Source organism: Dufourea novaeangliae, unplaced genomic scaffold, assembly GCF_001272555.1.
Source record: "Dufourea novaeangliae isolate 0120121106 unplaced genomic scaffold, ASM127255v1 scaffold235, whole genome shotgun sequence".
In the NCBI taxonomy this organism is placed as follows: domain Eukaryota; kingdom Metazoa; phylum Arthropoda; class Insecta; order Hymenoptera; family Halictidae; genus Dufourea; species Dufourea novaeangliae.
Window position 1 is genome coordinate 1,291,800 of NW_015374123.1, and position 21,058 is coordinate 1,312,857.

Here is a 21,058-nt window from a genome sequence, read left to right on the forward strand (position 1 = left end):
ATTGCCCCGGCCCTGTAACACGTACACGCGTTAACGGTCACGCATACAGATGCGGAGGCACAACCACGAGCGCATTGCTACATACCGATGGTATGCATCGAGTGTCCTTCTATTTCCTTAAAATTCCGATGGATCGTATGCCTCCAGCCCCCGAGTGTGCTCGACTCGCTCGCTCGCTCGTACGCAGACAGACGCCGGACGACGCGGCCGCCCCACACGTGATCGCACACACCCATACGCCCAATCCGCACACACGTTCGTGGCACTGCTCGTTAGGCGTGTGTGAGTGGAGCACACCAGGCAGAGAAAAAGAAAGAGAGGTCTCTGCAGCTAGAGGAGAGCAAAGACGAGGGGAAGCCGGCGATGGAGGAGGACGACGGAGGAGCCAGAGTAAGAAGAAGAAGAAGAGGAAGAGGAAGAAGAGGGTTGAGGAGACGAGAGGACGACGCCGCCGGCGGTGGTAATGGTGATGGTGAATGGCGATGGTGGTGGCAGGACGCTTTCCTGTGTCACTATATGTATACGTGTGGTCGTGTGTGTATGCGTGCCCTATGTGTATACGCGGCAGTACATGTACATAGATGTATGTGTATAGGGATTCCAGTTTAAAAATACAAATGGAGTATCGAGCTTTCGAGGAACGTTCCGCGAGGGGCGACTGGAAGCGGGTGGCGCTCAGGGGCGGGCGAGGACGTCGATGGCCGAGAGGTGGGGAAGATATTTCAAAAATCGAATATTGATCAGAGCTGCCAATCCTACCCTCTGTAATCCATATGCGTGTGTTGGTCTTACGTATCCCTTACGTGCAGCCAGTGTCTGCGCTTTCTTGTCTTCGTTCCTTCAACTTATGCGTGCTTCTGTCATCCTGCTGCACTGACGCGTGTACCTCTAAGATTCAATTCGAACGTTGTAATTATGTATTCGCTGATATCACGAATGATTCTTCTAGCAATTTTAATTAGTATCGTTATTCCTGGTCAGTATAATTGGCTATCAATGCTATAGTCCATATTCTACAGAATTTCTACTCTATGTCAGAGAAATATACAAAAGAATTATTATTCAGTGGATCGGAAATACTTGTTCACAAAAATTTAGTAACTTTGTGGAAAATTTAATGTATACTAGTAGAGCTCTTGTTAGATAAAATTGAATGAAACCGTGTAATGATTATTACTCCAAGGAACACATCAATTTTCCAAGTGTGTTAAGTATGCGTCTTTATTTTTGTTGCACATTTATTTCTTTTAAAATCTACTTTTAACCTAAGCGAGAGGTTTTTTACTGTATGAATGAAGTTGGTGTGTACGAAGTATCATGTACTTGGTACGATAAGGATGAAGGACTTTTAAGGCTAAATAAATTTCAAATTTCCAATTAATATAAAACTGTCTTCAGACGTCCTTATAAATTTATTGCGCTGTGAAACAAAAAGTGTTTTATTACATGAAACATTGAATTTGTTTCTATTATCGCAACTATTCTACATCTCAATTATATAAAATAAATGGAACTCTTTTTTACTATGCCAAAAGAGTGTTATCTCAGAAAGATATTTCATACATATAAATTACATGCACGGATCTTCGATAGATTTTTCTGCGGTATAAACCATCAAATTGATCTATATACGTGGACATAGTGCATTATACATGAGAAACGTGAAAATCAAACTTATAGCATAGCTTCGTTCATTTTACACCTTAATCTCTTTCCATCTTACATCGACGGTAGACACTACTTTTCTACAAATTCCCGATCGTTCCGAGTGTATTCGTGAACGTACACCACGAGGACCGGATGCGAGCATATAGGGGAAGGAGGAGAGTGAGAAAAAGAAGGAAGGAAAATAAGGAAGGAGGGGTGGGCTCTCAGATTACTCACCCTTATATATGGGTGCCGCGGGCGAGAGAGGGAAGGGATGAAATCTTTTAATGGCAGCCATCCAACCGCTCCCCCCCCCCTCCGCCCCCTTTTCTCCTCCTCCGACTACCTCTCATCCACCTCCAACGGACTTTCCTTCACCATTTCCGTATTAGCTATTCTTATGTCCACCGACGAATGCTACCCCTACGAAGGACACCCCTCGTGTAATCGCATTTTAAATTACCCGCGTAGGTATACGAGTGTACATGGGTGTAAATATATACTTGGGTATGTAAGGTGGAAATGGTCGGCGGGAGATCGAATGTCAGTGTACGCTGGGATCTATGTACTCGCGGAGATGTACCTACCTTGGAAATAACTATCCAAGTTATCATGAACTGGGAAGTGCGAACGTATTGACTTTTGCTGCTAGACGTCAATTAGAGTTTCTTCTCTGTATTAGTGTCGAGTCTGCAATGCATGAATTAGTAGACGTTTCTTAATTAGTAATCATATATGTCATGTTAACATACTATAACGAAGACGTTATAACAACAATCATAGTTATATCCTGGAAATGTTACAAAAGCAACGTCTTTTGAAGCATTGCCCTCAGAACGAGACGCCCGAGATCAGAACACAACCGCCTCCTTTGACTCAGACGTCTTCTACCCAGCAGCAACGATTTATCCCGCAGAGTGTCGCAAGAACCCAATTGAGAGAAACGTTTAAGGACGCAAGAAAGCACACCATCCTGAGCTTCGCGCTTAACCAAAGCATTACCTTCAACTGCTTTCGACTTCACCCGTTCCAATCTCCTCCACTGCAACCGTCCCCGTTAGTTCTGTAACTTTTTTCTTCCCGGAGACAAAACACCCGCGTCTCGTGTGACAGCGTAAAGAAAACAGTAACAAAACACCCCCCTGGATTTCCAAACCCCCGTCTAACAAACGAGTCATGGCGCCCTCTCCTACCACCGCGCCGCCCGTCCGTTCTCGCATAATGGGGGGTGGTGGGAGGGGGTGATAGAAGTGCGTGTGACGGTACACGGGGTCGTAGAAACACATACACATAAAGATGAGCATCTACGCTCGCGAACGTGGAACCCGAAGGAAAAGCCGAGGTCCTGGAGGAGAAGTAAATCCATATTTTACACCACCACCACCCGGCAGTTTCATCTCGGCCCCACCAACACCGGGCTACAGCGGCACCACCACCACCACCCACCACCGTCACCACCACCACCACCACCACCACCACTACCGACACCGTCACGACGCCTTCGCTTATTTCGCTAGTCTGCCAACCTCTCTTCGGCTCCCTAGCCGGGCACCTCCACCGCCCACAACTTACATACATCCCCTTAAAGATCACACGCCCGCTGGAAACCCGGGGAGGGGTTAAGTCCAATTGCTCAAAGGGGTTCGAGTACGTCTTTGACCGGACGTTCGTCACCGAACCATGTTTTTTTTTTTTTCGTCTTTTCCAATGGCAACAATGACGGAAGCGTTGTAATATCTCTCGTTTATCATTGAAGCGGGGGCAGGGTGGAAGAGGGCACAAGGACGGATAATTTATGGAATTTCATGCGCTCGATATTACTGGCGAAGTTTCAAAATGTACCTAAGGAGACATCGAGAACGTGACTGCGAGTAATTGAGATCACCCTGTCTCCCTGTCCCCGTTATATAGAATGAACTTATAGACTAGTGATAACAGGAATTCGGTAAATGTAGCGTAAAATAATACATAGACGGAGACGTACTTACCGAGGTTGACGAAGTTTTTTTTTGTAACACAATTGTTGTTTCGGAATAGTCGTACCCAGTAGAAATGAAATGTAATGTAGATAAGGAATCTGATATTTAGAAAGAAAAGGATTAATTTTTAGAATAACATTTGGCATACAGTATATGTATATGTAGTTTAAAGAGACATCCAGACTGCATAGCTCCATTTTTAAAACATGAACATATCATTACGTATAAGTACTTATCTACATCTTTATAGCAAAGCAATAAATGTTTTCACATGGCAAATATGATTAAATATGTCTGAGGCATTTGTTAAAATACATGTTATTGCAATTAATTGCACATTGTACGATATAAAAATTGAAAAGTTCGTCCGATAAAATTAAATAGAAAACTAAATATATTTGATGCATACTTAATAACAGTATTTCTTATGTATCTACACTTTTGTTCGGTAAAACAATCCTACGTATAGCTATTGTCACCGCGCAGCTATCAGTCTGAATTATAAATTGCCGTTGACAGTGGACATCAATATTAATCGTTAATGCTTTCTGTCAACATAGCCGTCGCGTTAGAGTAGTTAGTCCAGTTTCGGTTTAATCCGCAGTTAAAATAGAACCGGACACTGACCGATCGCTCGTGGACCAGTTGGATATCTGGTCTGGCCGGGACCTAACGAAACCTTCCAGATCCAGATTAATTACTTGGTGCCCGCGTATCTCTTGCAGAAATAGGATAAGTCGCGACTGACTACCAGAAACCGTTAGAGCAGAGGGTAACATAGAAAAAAAAAGAGAAAGAAAGGAACGGCTGCGCGAGGCCGGTAATCGTTAACACCGTAAAATCGACACATGGGGTCGTCGCAATCGGTCGCCAGTAAAGATCAATAATTCGATCTCGATATAAATTCGACAGCGGGAGAGGGGATCGTTTCTCATCCGCTGGGGTCGCAAACACGCTTCATGGATGGGGTTGAAACCGATCGCCCTTTTTTTCCATCGATCACCCTTCCCGCCCGATGCATCGCTTGCCACTCGCGTCTCTCGAATCTAATTTTACCGGCAGCACGTTGAAAGTATATCGAGAAAATGTGACGTGTAAGTCGATACTTCGTACTTAAGAATTCCTATTCTGTTATTATGATTCGTGCAGATATTTTGGATACTTTTGACCGCTTCGTACGACGAATGTTGCTAGTTAGCGTATTTAAATTAATAAATTCAGAGTAATTGAGTTCGATCATTAAACTAATAGGGAAATAATAATAGGATTTTTTTAATGTGCTAGATGTTTGTACAAATCTCCGTGCAACGTGTGTTAAATTCTCAGATACATTTATACATTAGTTAATTTTTTAGAAATCTACATATAATTAATTCTTCGTAACATCAGGTTGTTTTCATTTGAAATGACACTGAGACTACTTAATATTTGTAATTTTCCGTCCGTTCAAAAAAAATTTGTGCAATGTCTCTTCTAAAGAATTAACACTTTGTTAGTAATCGTATTCCAATAAAAACGGTTAATATTAAAAGTGTCTGTATTACACAATTTTGGTCGGTTAAATGAGATTTCGAGTAAATTCAACTAAATAAAAATTCTGTTACGTGAAAGATAATCTTAAAAAATTGTCCCCTTCATTATTACTTACGCCTCTGTATTCGATATTAAATTTCGCTTTCCTTTTCAGATATATTCTGTCATTACTTATTTCAATAAATTGTGTATTGACGCCTCACAATTTGCGAGTTGTCTATAAGTATGAATGTGTTTGTCGAATAGTGTTATATAATTCTATTTAGTCATACTGTGATGTAACAATTGTTACATTTTCGAAATTAATTCAACGATTTCGGTAAGCCTTTCCTAGTTTCGCGGCCTAAAACTGATATTTCTTCCACGCACGTCCATGATTCGTGGCGTTTCGAAAGTTTTCATCGAACTGTCGCGAGGCATCGCGACGGGAATACTGGAAATCGGATGAACGTAGAGCACGGAGAATCCGATAATCGTGAGCAGAACAATGGCGTCACGATGCTCAATAAAAATTGTCATGTTTTTATTACGCAGAGCAAGGGTTCGACGCGCTGGAGGAGTGTCTGATGAGTTGACTCGGAGCTCCTCCTCTGGGAAATACTCATTGTTGTCCCCTTGCTATCCGGGATAGTGTGGCAGTTATCCCATTCATGATACGCCGTCATTCGTCTCATCAAGGATTCTTAACCTTTTCTAAACGTATTTGAGATTATACCCATCAGCAGATTGTGGATGCTTATGCGTTTATACAATCTCCTAAATTGCAAAACGTATTAAAGTAAAGGTTTAAATAAATTTAGTACCATTTGTGTATTATTATTACCGTAGTAAAGCGTGCGGTACAGAATTTAAAGTTCTATCCACTTTTAATTTTTATATATTAACATTATAAATTGTAAGTTTGAGTAAACTTCCGCAATCTACTCATCAGTCACCACGAATGCGCAACTGTGAATTTAAACGGTATCATACATATACATACATAAATACATATATATAATTTATAACAAGAAGTATTATAATTTATCAATTTGATTTAATATGGAAGACTTTATTCATTATCATAGGCAGAAGTTTAAATTATAATCACTACATTATATTAACAAACAAAAGTATAAAACAATTTCGCATTCATCCACTCAGCTTCCTAATGTAAATAAGCAAATTGCTACGAGTTAATTATTTTCCAAGTATCGGCAGGTTTATTTATTCCTCGGGAGATTAATGACGTTTTATTTAAAGAATTACATCACCTGCTGTACTCAAACATATGATATCGTATCGTGACAGAGTTAAGGAGTCAGTCATTTCGAAAGAAGAATTGGTTGGGGGTGTTCACGAAGGCTAGAAAAATGAGCAGCAGCGCGAAGAGGGTCCCCATAAGAGGAATGGAACGAAACAGGCAAAGGCAGAGCGGTTTATGAAAGCAAAACAATAGCGAGACGTGCGCTGCGTATCTTAGCCCAAGAAAACTCTTGCAACCCCTTGTTTCGATCTGACGTCTGTTGTTCTACATACCAGCTTCGGAATCGTATATATACGAAACTGTTTCTTTAGAACTTTCTAATTTTACATTCCAAAACAGTCGTCGATGGAAGAGGATACGATTATGACAAACGCTTCCAAGAATAAAATATTCATCCCTCTGAACATATCGACTAAAAAAACTATATCCTAGATCATTCATTAATATATCCGAAATTCTACCGATACTCTCAATTACGTGTTTCTGTCCCCTCATTTCTGCATTGAACAAAATGATAAAAAATATACGTTGTTTGGGGAGAAGGTTAGTCAGAAATAACACAATAGCGACACATCGGTCGAATTAGTCACGAGAGGGTAGAAAGACTTTTCGGAAAACTTTTCCTGTCGACACACGTAGGGGACCATGGTCATCCATAAAATCCGAAGGGTACGAGCGACAGTCACCCCTTCCCCGTGCAGCTTCGTAGCCCGAATAAACTCCCGGCACGAAGCTAATCATATTTTCTAATCCAGCGCTGAAAGTGGAGAGAATGGCGGATGGAAGAGGGAAAAGCTCGCGTTGCCAGCTATCATATAATTTTTCCGACAAAAAGCACTTACGCTTCCTCGTCCCCTGCTATAACCTATCCACCCTCTTGGAAACATGTTTCGCACCGGACGAGGACAGAAAGCCTGAAAGGAAAACGGAGAATTTATATTGAATTCTGTAGAAAAATTTTAGAAGCTTCGTGGACGTTTAACGCTTAGATTGTACAGCGCTATTTTTTCAATGCAAAAATCGTTTAACACTTTCAATTTTATAATTTTCATTAACGCGCAACGTAATTCCTAATTAATGTGAAAAGTATTCTTATAATTAAATTCACCTTAAATCGTTCGCTGATAAGAATATGCTAAATATAAGTTACGTTTGAATTTTGAATTATTAAATCTATACTGTATGTTTGTGACAATTTTATATTTAATCGTACAAGTAATATAAGCATGTGTTATGTATCGAGTCGTAGAAATTACTATGAAGTTTGTATGAGACGATCGAAAAGAAACGTGAAAATGTACTCGTGCCGCCATCTGTGAACAAGAACGTCGCGTACACCTCCCTCCTCGTTCTTCGAGTATGTTGACCATTCTGCAACGCTGATCGCCACTATGATCGTAAGTTTCCACCGTTTAATGTTTCCTACGGCATAAATCCTACTGTGACAATTGATACTCAAGCATAATTCAGATGTCGAATTAAAAAACAACAACAATTTTATGCACTAATAAATACGACAACGACAAGTAAGTAATGAAAGAATTAAATGTCACTTACGTCTCAATCAAAGAAGAGAGTCCGTATCTCGTAATTCTGCGTAACATATCCTTCTTGACCACTACGTCAAGCATCCTCCTCCTCTGCCATTAACGTTCAAAGAAATTAACGGGAGTAACAATTAGTTGAGTCCTTTGAATCTCTTTGAAAGAACTCCACGAAGAAGTTACCCCGTACCGAGCGCAGAACGTGTAACGAGCGACCCGGAGGATACGCTGGGAGGGGGGAGCGGGGGTGAACGAAGGGGTGGAGGAGGGTAGTTGGTGACCGAGGAGGGAAATGTGTCGGTGGGGGTGGCAGAAATTAAGTCGGTTCCCCACCTCGACGTTCCTCGAAACGACACCTCTTTTTCCTCCTCTTCTTCTTCTACTACTTCTTCCTCTTTTCCTTGTCGTGCGCTGGATTCTGAAATAAGCTCGCCTCCCCTTCTTCCTCCTCTCCGTGCTCCTCCAATCCCCCCCACCCACCCCTTCAGTTTCACTGACTTCGAGCACCTTTCCACGCGAGAGCACACGCGTGTGCGCACACACACCGGCTCGCCCGATGCTCCTGTCCCCGCGCATACGTGTACAAAATCCCCTAGAAGGGTGGAGGACCTGCGCGCGAGGGGTAGGTGGTACCAAAATGGCCGAAGCCGCACCCACAACCCGTGGAGTGGGGGCAAGTCAGGGGAATCGAGCACCGGTGGGAGATTACACACGACGGGCACACACGTGCGCAAGAGGATCCTGCTGCGGGTGAACGACAGTGTGTGTATGCGCGTGTGTGTGCGTGTGCCTTTCGGGTGTGTGCGATACACGTTGATCGTAGTGTAATCCCGGGGATACCCACTGGGAGGATACGGTCCTGGGCATACCTATGCGCCACTCGAAAGGTGTGGCTCGGTTACCGGAACAATTAACTGCATTAATTAGACGAACTAATTAATTAGATGCTAATTGTAATGAGAGGAACTTTCGCTAATCTTGCACGGAACAGGTGATCCTTTGATGCATTTCGACTAAATTACACGTTTGTAATTTTCTTTGCTGTAGGAAGGAACGAAAGGCGATTAAACGAAGTGCTTGTTGAATATTTTAATTGATCGTTTTTCTAGACGAATGAACAACAGTAAGTGGTTGGTATAAAAATTTACTAAACGGGCGGAAAATGTATGGCTAATTAGTGCATACTTCATATGAACTGAATTAATGACAGAAAACATCTTTTACTGTTTTGTAATTTTTGCAAGAATAATACTTGTTAATCGGGGGATTATAATTAGGAGAAACAAAAGTGAAATTCATCTCGTGACGGAAAAATAAATGGCTTGCGGTTTGTTTATGCAATGAAAATCCTTTACAGAAGTCGTTCGTTGGACTGTCAGTAACAAATAACGTGGCCAAACTTAAATCACGTTTTTCTTAAAACTCGTGGGATACGAAGAAAGTTTCGTTTCACGGTGTGGGCGGGGGAGAGGGAGGGAGGGAGGGGGGGGGGTAAGGTCTCGTCGAACCCCTGAACAATTGCCGCTTCAGCAATAGTACGAAGGCAATATCGTTTTCCCCGAGAAAGAAAAACATGCAGATTCGATCGATCCGCGCAGGAGGTCGAAATTCCATCGTGTTCTGGGGGCTTCCTGCGGCAGACAGAGTGTCCTTTTTTGTCGCCCTAAATGTCCACCCTCTTGCCGACAAAAAAAAGGACACGGGAGACACGCACGGTCCTCGATGCTCGTGGGGACGGCGAGAGGACGTGTGTGTGTGCGTGTGTTATTTTTTCCGAGGCATTAAGCTTGCTTTCCTGAGGGTAGGGATGGTTGTCCGCCGATAGGGATGAGGTATAGTTTAGTTTAGGGATTCCACACGAAACACAGTCAAGGACGCCGTTTCTGTAATGCACGATTTTCATCATCTCGCGATACCTCCATCTTTTCGGTATACATATTTGTCACGGGCTTCGGTGTCGTTAAGCGTTAGAGCCTCAATCTCCTTCAAATTGAACAGGATTTCAAATTGCTGCAGAGTATGACGTCATCACAGTTTACTTAGGAACATTATTTCATTATATAGAATGCTCAATATGGTAACGTAACTTAAATTATCCTGAACATTATACACATCAGTAAATGCTCGAGAATTGAAAACATTATGAACTTACGGAAGGCGAACGTTTATAATATTCGTGTAGACAGCGGTGTCTGGGTTCATTTTTTCATTCTTTTTAAACAAATAATCGAGCACAATCAGTAAAGATCTACCTTCTTATATTACTCGATATGAATTACTCCTAGCTGGAATTAGATTTAAAAGTGATGAGTCAGATATAGAGCTTTGGAATACTTGGGTCCAACTGGACCCACGCACCGCCGTCCGATCATTAATAGGACGTCAATTGGTGTTTTTTGTTACAATCTCATAAATCCCAATTTTATGAAAACTTTATTGTAGTAATTTAACTCGAGTTTAAACCACAATTTCTTAAAGGGATGACAATTTCATACAACTTGGTGTTACATATTTTCTTCATTATTTATTACCTTTGTGTAGTTACATTTTCCTAATTATATACATTTTCAATTTAATTATAAGGTTGCCAATCAATAACTGTTGGTAATATGATTAATTATTTCCCTAATCAACAACGGTTGTCTCAAAACAAATCAATTCAGGGGTTTTTCCATCGATGACCGTGGATTTTCGTCGCCGTAAAGAAATCATTGCAGAAGGAACGGAATTTGCAAGATGAACTTCTTGTAATTACAAATGTAAGTTGGACTTAACTTGTTTTCCGTTCTTGTTCGAGCAGTTTTGTTAACCACGCTGTTGCAATTTTTACAGCCGATTGTCCGGACCAGCCCGACCGAGAAAGACAGACTCGATTTCCATTCATTTATTTTCACTGCCATTTCATTGATTGCCATGGCTCCTTCTCGGTCGTTTTCTTCTTTGGACTTTCCTTCACTCTAATTCCCGGCTTTACTTTAATCACCAAGAGTGCAACCCTCTTCATCTGGTTCCTTCGCCCAGGTCAAATGCTTGGTAACCTATCCAGTACAGTATTTTGTCCTGCAGCTCACCCCTATCGTGGAAATTCTTCGAGACAAACAGGAACTCACCGTTCACTTGAGTATACTCTTAGGCCGATGCTGGGCTCCTCAATACGCTGTTCTTGGAGGAAAATATGAAAGTGCCTGAGGAGTATTCTGAGCACTTTTGTCTCTGGGAGATGCAGGCCACGTCTTCATTTGACGATGGAAATTCTTACAATATACATCTGCCCTATGTTTCAATCATTTGGAGACTCTTTTAGGAAGGCTAAGTTTCGTATTTTTAGATACCTTATAACAGCTCTTTCTGATTATACTATGGTTCTATGCACCTCCATCTTTCAGAAATCACTTTCTTATATTATACTGTATATATAAACAAATTACTTCCTTCGCACCATTCGGAAAAATTAAATAAACGTCAAGAATAAAAGAAACATTTGGTATAGAAACATTTCAATTGACATTAACTATGATATTAAAGCTTTCAAATTTTGTTCTGGGCGATTATAAGCAAGTTCAACTATTTCATACGGAAAAAGTACTACCTACTTAAATATTTCTGATTTATGTATTCATACTGAATAAACTAATTAAGTAGAATAACATAATGATTGCTACTAGTTCATGATTTTTATAAGTTTGTAGCTAAAATTGTATTTGGTCGCATCAGCATAGATCGGATTTTATGTGCATTCAAAACACAAGGAAATTAATTTTCTAACATAATTAAATCCAACACTTTATCCTCATTTCCCTGTCATTAATTATAATAATGTTCTTAATAAGTGGTAAGAAAATAACATTTTTCGATTTTTCTTTTCACTTGTTTCTGTTAATCATCACAGGCATTGTCATCAGCGACTAACGAGATACGTATAACAATTTCCAGTGTCAATCTAGTAACTAATAACTGGCAAATCTATTGAAACTTGTGTGCATAATTAACAATTTACGTAAACCACATTTAGTAGACTATAGTAATTATTCGTAAGCGTATATATAACATCTAAGTAAATATTCTCTGCGACTAGTTATTACGTGTTTCACTAATTTATCTTGTAATATCACAGAAATATCTACACCGATAATACTAATAAAAAGTCGAACAGTAACGTATATTAGAATATCTATTCTTATTAGATACACCTGAATCGTTTAATGCACAACATGTCACTATTATAACTAATCAACATTGGACCCCGATTACCTTGTGCTTCCGAAACACCGAAAAAGAAACATTGAAGAAGAACAAACAAGGGAATCTTGAGGGATCCGTGCTCATTAATAACTGGTCAGGACGAAATGTGTTTTTGGCAAGAAAAGTCACGTATACCGAATAAATGGTCAGGCAGAGGTGGGTCGGAGTGGTTTAGGGGGAGGGGTTAGAACTTCTGACATTAATGGCAGAAGTGGGACGCATAAAGCACGGGAAATCTACGGAAAAAGGCAATTTATGACGCGGGCCAAAAAAAAAATAATAGTATGATAATGAAAGTAACGTAGTCCGGCGTGTGGGGGCACGTGGCCTCGCGTTAACTTCCTCGAAACAAACGGCGAAAGGGAAAAAATAGAATGGTAAGAGAGACAGGAAGAAGATAGCGGCGCCCTTCCTCCTTTCTGCCAGCTCGATGTAGGGGGTTTGACTTCGGGGGTGGTCGAGCGTGGTCTGCAGAATGACTAGAGCGACGTAGAAAAGGAAAGAGGAAGAGGGAAGACAGTAAGGATAAGGGCAAATCCACGCTTATGAGGCACGCCAAGACAAAAGCCTCCATTTCGGAAGATAAGCGGGAAAAGGAGAAACAGATGCAAGGGGGCGCGAAGGATGGAAGAGGGGATGGTCGAAGGAGGATTAGAGAAAAGTCGGAGGACATCCACATTAGGACAGAAGGGTCCATCTATCCGCTATGTGGATTAATTACGAGATAGCGGGATTATGGATTTTCTCTTTTCGCGGAAGCATTTTCTTTATCCTGCGCCATACAAGAAAAACTTATTATGAGGAAAACCGACGTATGTCTTTTCTGTATTAACTATTTCAACATGTTTAATTCTTGACGAATATTTACACAATTAATCAGTTTGGACCATATGAAATTGCCGTTTTCGTAGATCAAAACAGAAAAGCATATTTCGAAAAAATAATTTTTATTCGATTGGAGTATGCATCGTGATGATAAATAACTTTCTTCGAACAAGATATCATCATACTATACATACCAGTTTTATAAAAATTGGCATATGAATTCTTCAAACCCTGTAATTACAATTCTCGATCAAAAAATGTTTTGTTTCTTATAAATAGCTCCCAATAACACAAAAAGTGATTTTTCGTTGGGGATACATCTGGTGAATATCGTGACTGAAGCAAAACTACATAATTCAATTTAGCTAATTTTGTCATGACCCTAATTTACATTCATATTGGAAAAATATTCGAGACTATTCATATGATAGCATAGTGTTTACTTACGTAGGATAGTTAAATAATCACAATAAGAATTCAATAATAATAATAAACAAGATAGAGAAGCACAGTAATGTTATAACTTCTGACTAGCAGAGCAAATAATGTAAATCATATTTAATTTCCTAATCAGTAGTCAATTTCATGTAATACAACCTAATAGTTATTGTATAACAGTAACTTGTACATGGTTAAAATACAATTCTTAATTCACAGTTTAGTTGAAGAATCTTAAGATAAGGAAAATAAAGTATTTGGATACTTGTTGTGTCTGGACACAGCGTGATATTTTACACAAATCATCTAAGCACTATTGCTGTCTGAGGAGTTCGAATTGTCCCTAGACGGAATTTATTTAAAATTTCCCATACTGTCGTAATATTTTGGAAGTATACTTCCCTTTATGTACCTTAACCCAGTACCTAGTGCCTGAGCAATTTAATACTTTTATTATCATCTTCCTAAGGTTACGTCAATTACGCCAACTTCGAGAATGACGCTTTCAAGATGAATCCACGTTTAAACGAACAACTCTCCGAAAATCGCTTTATCGCCAATGTAAAGGTATCATCTGTTTTCACACTGCGGGGCAATATCAAGCGTAAATCAATATATGCTCCAGCTATACGGAAATTCAAGCAGTACTGCCAGCAACAGAGGGACCAATGCGAACCAAAGATTCAACAATCGCAGTCGCTCTCGCGTTTTGATCCCGGTATAAATCTAACGTCGCGACATTTCTCGCCGGTCAGAACAGGGGGAACAAGGCAACGGTTGGGGGGTCAGTACCGGTGAAAAATTCCTCGCGATTTTCCCTCGCAGTTTTTCAAGGGAAGAGCCATTTTTGTTTGCCGCTTATTCCTCGTGAATATAAGTCTTTGCAGTGAAGCCAGTGGAAGCTAATCTAATCCTCGAGTGTATAGTCGGCTCAGCGTAGATACAAGCGTGCATCGAGAGATACACATGCGAGGACCGCGGCACGAGAGACACAAAAGTGGAGAGAAGACGTTTGTGTAATACCTGAGAAAGGTTTACTCGTACTCGCACACGTGAACCTGAGAGCACCGTTATACGTGTGTGCGTGAGCGCGCGTGATGAGGGTGGCGTAGACAGAAGGAAAGGGGGGTTGAGAGGAAGATGTGGATCGGGAGAGGGTGGCAGAGCCAGCAATGGCGCCCACACGGGCGTTTATTATTATGATTATACTTGATATCCCCTGCCCAAAGCAGGGCCAGCCAGCCAGCCAGCCAGCCAGCCAGCCAGCCTGCGAAACTTTCCCTCCTTTCCTTTCCGATATTAATATTATTTTTGCCCGGGCGTAGCGGCCGCCATATATCTCGCTCTGGGCATAAAATCCATTCCCCGTTCCCCCAACCACCTATCCACCTCGGCTGTCTCTCACCCCCTTCGAGCTGGAAGGAAAGAGAGAGAAAAAGAGGAAGAGACGGGGGGATCGGTGAAAGGGAGAACAACCCCCCGGTTTCCGTCTCTCTTAATGGCGGGACCGGCCATTTTCTCGTCCCTGCATCCCCAGTCCTTCGTCTAACTCCGCGTTCCTCGAGACTTTTCTCCCCGGCTGATTAACGTGTTCTCTACACACGCCTCCACTCGCGACGATGCATTTCTGTAATTCAAGTGGTTGCCCGTCCCGCGCACTGATCGGCCAACGAACGCGAATCGAGAGAATCGAGTTCTTAAGTGGTGCACATGAATAATTTCGAAGGTGGTTCGAAAATTTTCTGTCCGCGGAATATACATATGTAAATACATATCTATATCCTCGAATAGAGTAAGATCGGTTGCTCGAAGGAGTTCTCCAATTCATACCTAACCCCAGAGGTCAACGACCATCCTTCGGCTCCTCTGCTTTCCAATCTATCGGATAGCTTCTTTTCCATCTCAAAATTTTCCATCTATGCTCCCCTTCCTCTTTTTCGGATAACATTACTTTCAAGACGCGCAGCTGTAACGAGGCTGCGTCACTGTGGAGACGTCAAGCCCGGGGATTACGAGTTCACGAAACTCGTGAAAAATAATTTCGTCGAGATGCAATGGCAGGCAGCCAGTGTCACTTCGGGAACCAGGGTTAGGATGGATTGGTAGATGAGCTCTGGTTGTCTTCGTGGTAGGGCGAGGATGGTTCCGGGCTCCGTGTGAGAAATTTTAAACTACGATCACCTCGAGGGTAACCCGACGGCGGTACATAGGAAAGAGGTAGGAGGTCGAAAGGGGGTTTTGTATGGCTCGAGATCGACCCAGAAGACGCCCATCGCCAGGTTCTACGTGCAGGACATCATAGGACACGGGGGTTGAGAGAATTGCTCATTTGTTCGCCATAGTGACGGGGGCCGGAGGATGCCCTGTAATGTCCTACAGCCTCCTTCTACCTTCTACTCCTCCTACTACTGCATCTCCCTCTTCGTCCTCTTTCTCCTCCACCTCCTTCCTCTCACCGTGCTCCTTCCTCCTACTCTTCCTCTTTCTCCTTCTACTCCATTCACCGTTCTCGCTCCTCCGACGTGGCGGTGTTCGATCGAAATTCAATTTCCACCGGGCTACCCCTCTCACCTACCACCCCACTTCTTCACTGCCGCCACCCTCTCTCTTCCCTTCTTCTTTCGCTTCCTTCTCTCCATTCGGGAAACCCTGAGGACCCGGGAAAGGAAGCCACCGGCTGCATTCCTTGCAATAAATTACGCGGCTCAATTATTCAGGGGAATCTCCTGTGCCTCTGTTTAAAACGTGGATGTTCGTTTTTCGCGTCGCCGAGCCGCTAGGAACTTCACGCTGGGAATACTATGCACGAACAGGAACATTTTTCGGATGGTTGTTGACATATAGCTAATTTTCGACACTTATATTACTTCGTAATTGGTAAGCATGACATAACCGACAACACAGAAATTGGACGGATGTTGTATGGTTGAAAGTTCGAATGGGTAATGTGCCACAATAATTAGTATAAAATATACATAGATTGAAATTACCTTTGGAAAGACGTTCAATTAGGTGGGATATTGAACCTATTAAAAGAGTCGAAATAATCTTTCTTTTACTCATTCGTCCACAAAACCTATAAGCAACGTTAAAATTAATTAATAGTTATGAAATCAATTAATCCTCTAATACACACATTATATAGAATGTAGAAAACGTTTGTAATGTTAATTCTATCTACCGAATTGGCTACATATTGAACTAGGCAATTACTGATGTGGTGAAACAGAACTAATGTAATTAATGGAAAATTCTGTCTAAGGTTCTTCTAATATTATAGTTCATTTCTTAATTATTAATAGAATTTATTTATTTAATAAAATACGTGCTCTTGAAATCTACCATGTTACGCATTCGTATGGCCGAGTCCTTTACATTGAGATGAAGCCATGGAGAACCGACCCACCATCAAACCAACCCCACCCACCCGGGATCGTAGCTATTTAAATAGCTTTTTTCCAAGGGGAGTTCGAATGAACCCCACCCTCTTAGCCTCCTCCATTTCGGAGCAATGCACTAGTTACTGCGAATTCCGGGACCCTTCCGAAGTCTAAATTATGCAACTACCAAGAATACCGCCATTCTCTTCGCGTAACGCTTGCTAACTGAAAATGTTATTTGACGTTGAATAATGTGACATACACATGTTTCAATTCATTAATCAGATCCAATATAGTATTCTGAATTTATTCTCCATTAATTGATTGCTTATAAAATTTATTAACCTGAATGTTTAATATCCTAGTATTAATAAGAATGAAATTGTGTACTTTAAAACAGGTAGTACAAGTACTACTTATATTACCAAAACATATCCGAATCCAGAGTAAGATTAAACAGGGAACATTTTATTTCATCGATACTTTCTCTTATAATTCGTCGCGATTATATTAATCTATAGAGGACGGGAAGCCTATTTTTAAGGTCCACAGGGATCGCGCTATTTTTCATGATATACCACTATAGCAAACATATAAAAGTACTAACTCAAAAATATAAAAAGTCATGAAAAAGCCTGCTCGTCCTCCAAAGATTAACTACCGCGCAAGGTTCGGGTCCATTTGACCAGAAGCCAATGTTTGATTCGTAATTACCTCTTTTATCATAGAAATTTCTAAATTAATTTGACATCAACGACTTATATATAACACCATCTAGCTATAGTCAAATATATTTCCTTGATCCGATTTTAATTCATGCCCAGTTTAATTCAAGGAACAATAATACAGAAGTTCAATGAACAGTACACGAGGGTTGATATGGATTTCAATATTTCATATAATTATGGTTCAAATTGATCGTTGACCTCTTCAACCCTTCAGAGCGCCCTATTATCGTTCAATGCTCCAAAGCGCAAGAATTAAGCCCAGAAAAAAATAGAACACTATGAATCGTAGAATACGATCTATAACGAAGCATACAGTAGTCAAATACAGAGGTGTGCGCGGCTCTAAGAAGCGTCAAGAAACACAGAACAACGGTGGTAAAAGGGGTGAGGAGCGTCCTTTCCACATAAAAGCAATAACGTCCTGATATTCTACGCGGACGCGAACTCTGTTGTCTCGGCCATCCGCCTCGCCATTAGACCTCGCGAGAGCGAGTCTTTACTGGGGCCATACGAGGGTGGCCGCAGAACAAATACATTAATTTCACTCTCCACCCACTGCGACCACCTACCCCCTCCACCCTGACCCCTCCCCGCTTCTCCCTGCCCCGTCCCATGTAAGCGTAACGCTCTTTCACATACTCTCTCGCGCGTTCTTTATTCCCGGTCCCTATTGCGATCGCATGTATATGCACGCATACGAGAACATGTGCGTGTGGTGGCACACACGTAAAGGTCGAGCCACCACCTCCATCAACGGCGTATACACACACACACAGACAGGCAGGCGCATACGTGCACATGTGCCAATGCGCGTCCTCCGCATATAAGTAAACGGGGTGCAGAGTGTATGAGGAGGGAGGGGGATCGGGTAGAGGGTGGTGTGCGGTTTCCATGGAAACGCCCAGTCCCTCTCTTATAATTATATGGGGAAAAATGGCTCGCGGACTTTTACCCCGCGTTACACCCCCGCCCCGTTCGCTCTACTCTTTCACCTCCTGTTTCTCTCCCTGCTCTCTTTTTCTTCGTGCACTATCTCCGCGCTTTCTTCTCCAACCACTTCTTTCGCGTCTCGTTCGTCTCTTTGCTCCTCTTCCTACCCCTTGCCCCTCCTTTGAATTTTTCTTCCCTTCCGATCCCGTTCTCGCCTTTTCTCTCTCTCTCTCTCTCTCTCTCTCTCTCTCTCTCTCTCTCTCTCTCTCTCTCTCTATTTTTCTCCCTCTGTCTTTCTTCTCTCCCTTCCCCTCATCCGGTTTCACCTCGTCGTCTCATCGCTCCGCGGCACCTACTTTGCCCGCCTCAGGAATATTATGCTTGCACCTCACCGGGGTGACTGTGTAACCATCCTTAACTCGCTTTAAGGCTGACTGCTCGACGTCCCTTGGATTTCACGTTACTTCCGAGAAACGTTGCCGCGGCTATATAGCTCGTTTCGGAATTCCTTGTCGAGACTGAACGACCCTTCGAAGGAATTTGCCCGGAAAATCAAAGTGACGTCTTAAGTGGTACACCGATGTGATTATTGTTACGTTGGGAGCAAGTTGGCGGATTCTCTTGGAGAGATCCGAAGGAACCAGCATGATAATGGCAGAAAGCGAGTGTTGCTAGGCCAGTTAATGTTAATTATATCTATCAATTATGTATGCATCTATGGTAATATTAGCAGTGGAAGCTACTCGCCAAATGTTTGTAAGTAATCCTTGGATATATTAACGTACAACGTCCCTAGTCTATGTCGTACTGCTCTTGTGCAATATTGTATTGTAGACAGCGATATTTTTTTCGTTATAATTTTAATCTAAATAGAAATGTACTTTCGAGACAGGTTAATTCGAAATTGAAATTCTCAGAATATTACGAAAGGTGTTATAAAGTCAAATGTTAAATGGGTCAAACATTTCTGGTGGTAATCACGGTTCCATGTGAGGACGTAAGTATGGTTAAGATGGCGAATACAGTGGTTGCCTAAACACAACTGCAAGACAAGAATATGGTTGTATATATGAACAGTAAACTCAGTAGTACAACTTGGACATGTAGTATTGATAGTATTAATGGATTACCGAACGTATTAGTTCTGTTCTCCAGCTGTCATATTAATGATTAACCCCGTGTTGCTAATACTTTTATGACGATTAGTGATGCTAACACTTTTCATAATTTTCTTTTGTCTTCATATCTTTCAGTCGTAGATTACTTAGTGTTTTCTCAAGTAAAAATTCAACTAAAACGTCGGCAATTTGCCTATAATTTCGTTATTTAGGATGCCGTGACAAAGGAACTAAACGTCATTGCACTGAAAGATATTTTCATTGCTATGAATAAGATTTACTATCACCTAAATTTGTATATGTATTTTATACGGACAAATCTTAAATACGTAATATTTGTGGTAAATACATTTTCAGCTTTGTATGATTCTTGTTGCAGAATTTTCGGCTTACACGCGCGATTAATACTGAAATATGTGCTATCTCTTTCAAGATTCAATTCAGATAATTTGACCGAATCCATTAACATTAGTGAAAGTGCTTGGATCTTGGCAAATTTAAAGTTATTAGACTGTTTAAATGAATTAATAGAAAACTATAAACGTAACTGTGTACCGAATATTTTTGAACACGTTACCATTCATGAAAATATTAAATATCTTCTCAATAAAGGAAAATTAAACGTGTTATAAACGGTTTTTTCATATGTACGACAGTATAGCTATTATAATAATCATAATTATACTGTCACTATTTATTAATATCTTAATTTCTCTGTCTTACCACAAGTGCGATGTGTCTACATATGTTACACTATTATTATTGACACCATCAATACTCTAAAAGAATAATTAATTACGAGAAACACTAGCATACTGTAAAAAAACTATTTTGTTCATTAAGAACTTCGAAAATTTCTTAACTACTATTATTAATTATTTTTATTAAATTAACTTCTATCCTACTATACTCTACAGGGTGTAACAAAAATATTGTAAGTCCGTGAAATGGGCCACCAGTGAGGTAATTTGGAGCAAATTTTTCCGTAATAAGAGTGTTATCCGAGGCTTTGTTAACGAGATATTAACGGAAAACCCCGACCAATCAAAGCGCGAGTCTGCCGACCGAGCTCTGATTGATCGAGGTTTTTTCAGTTAATATCTCGTTAGAAAAGCCGTGGATAAGATTTTTGCTAAGGAAAAACTTGTTCAAAATCACCATAGAAGTGACCCATTTGACAGACCTACAACATTTTTGTTACATCCTGTATACTAAATTCATATAAAAAAACAACTAATATACATTTTCTATTAATACAATAACATAGAAGAAGTACATACATCAATGGATGTTTCGTACGAAACACTGACTACCAGCATTGTCCACCAAGTGAGCAATGCATAATTCGAGAAACACAAGAAAGAAATACTTCCATCTATCGAAACCCCATTCCTCTCCAGAATAGAACTAAAAATGTTCGCCGTGGAATGATAAAGAGGCCGCGACGA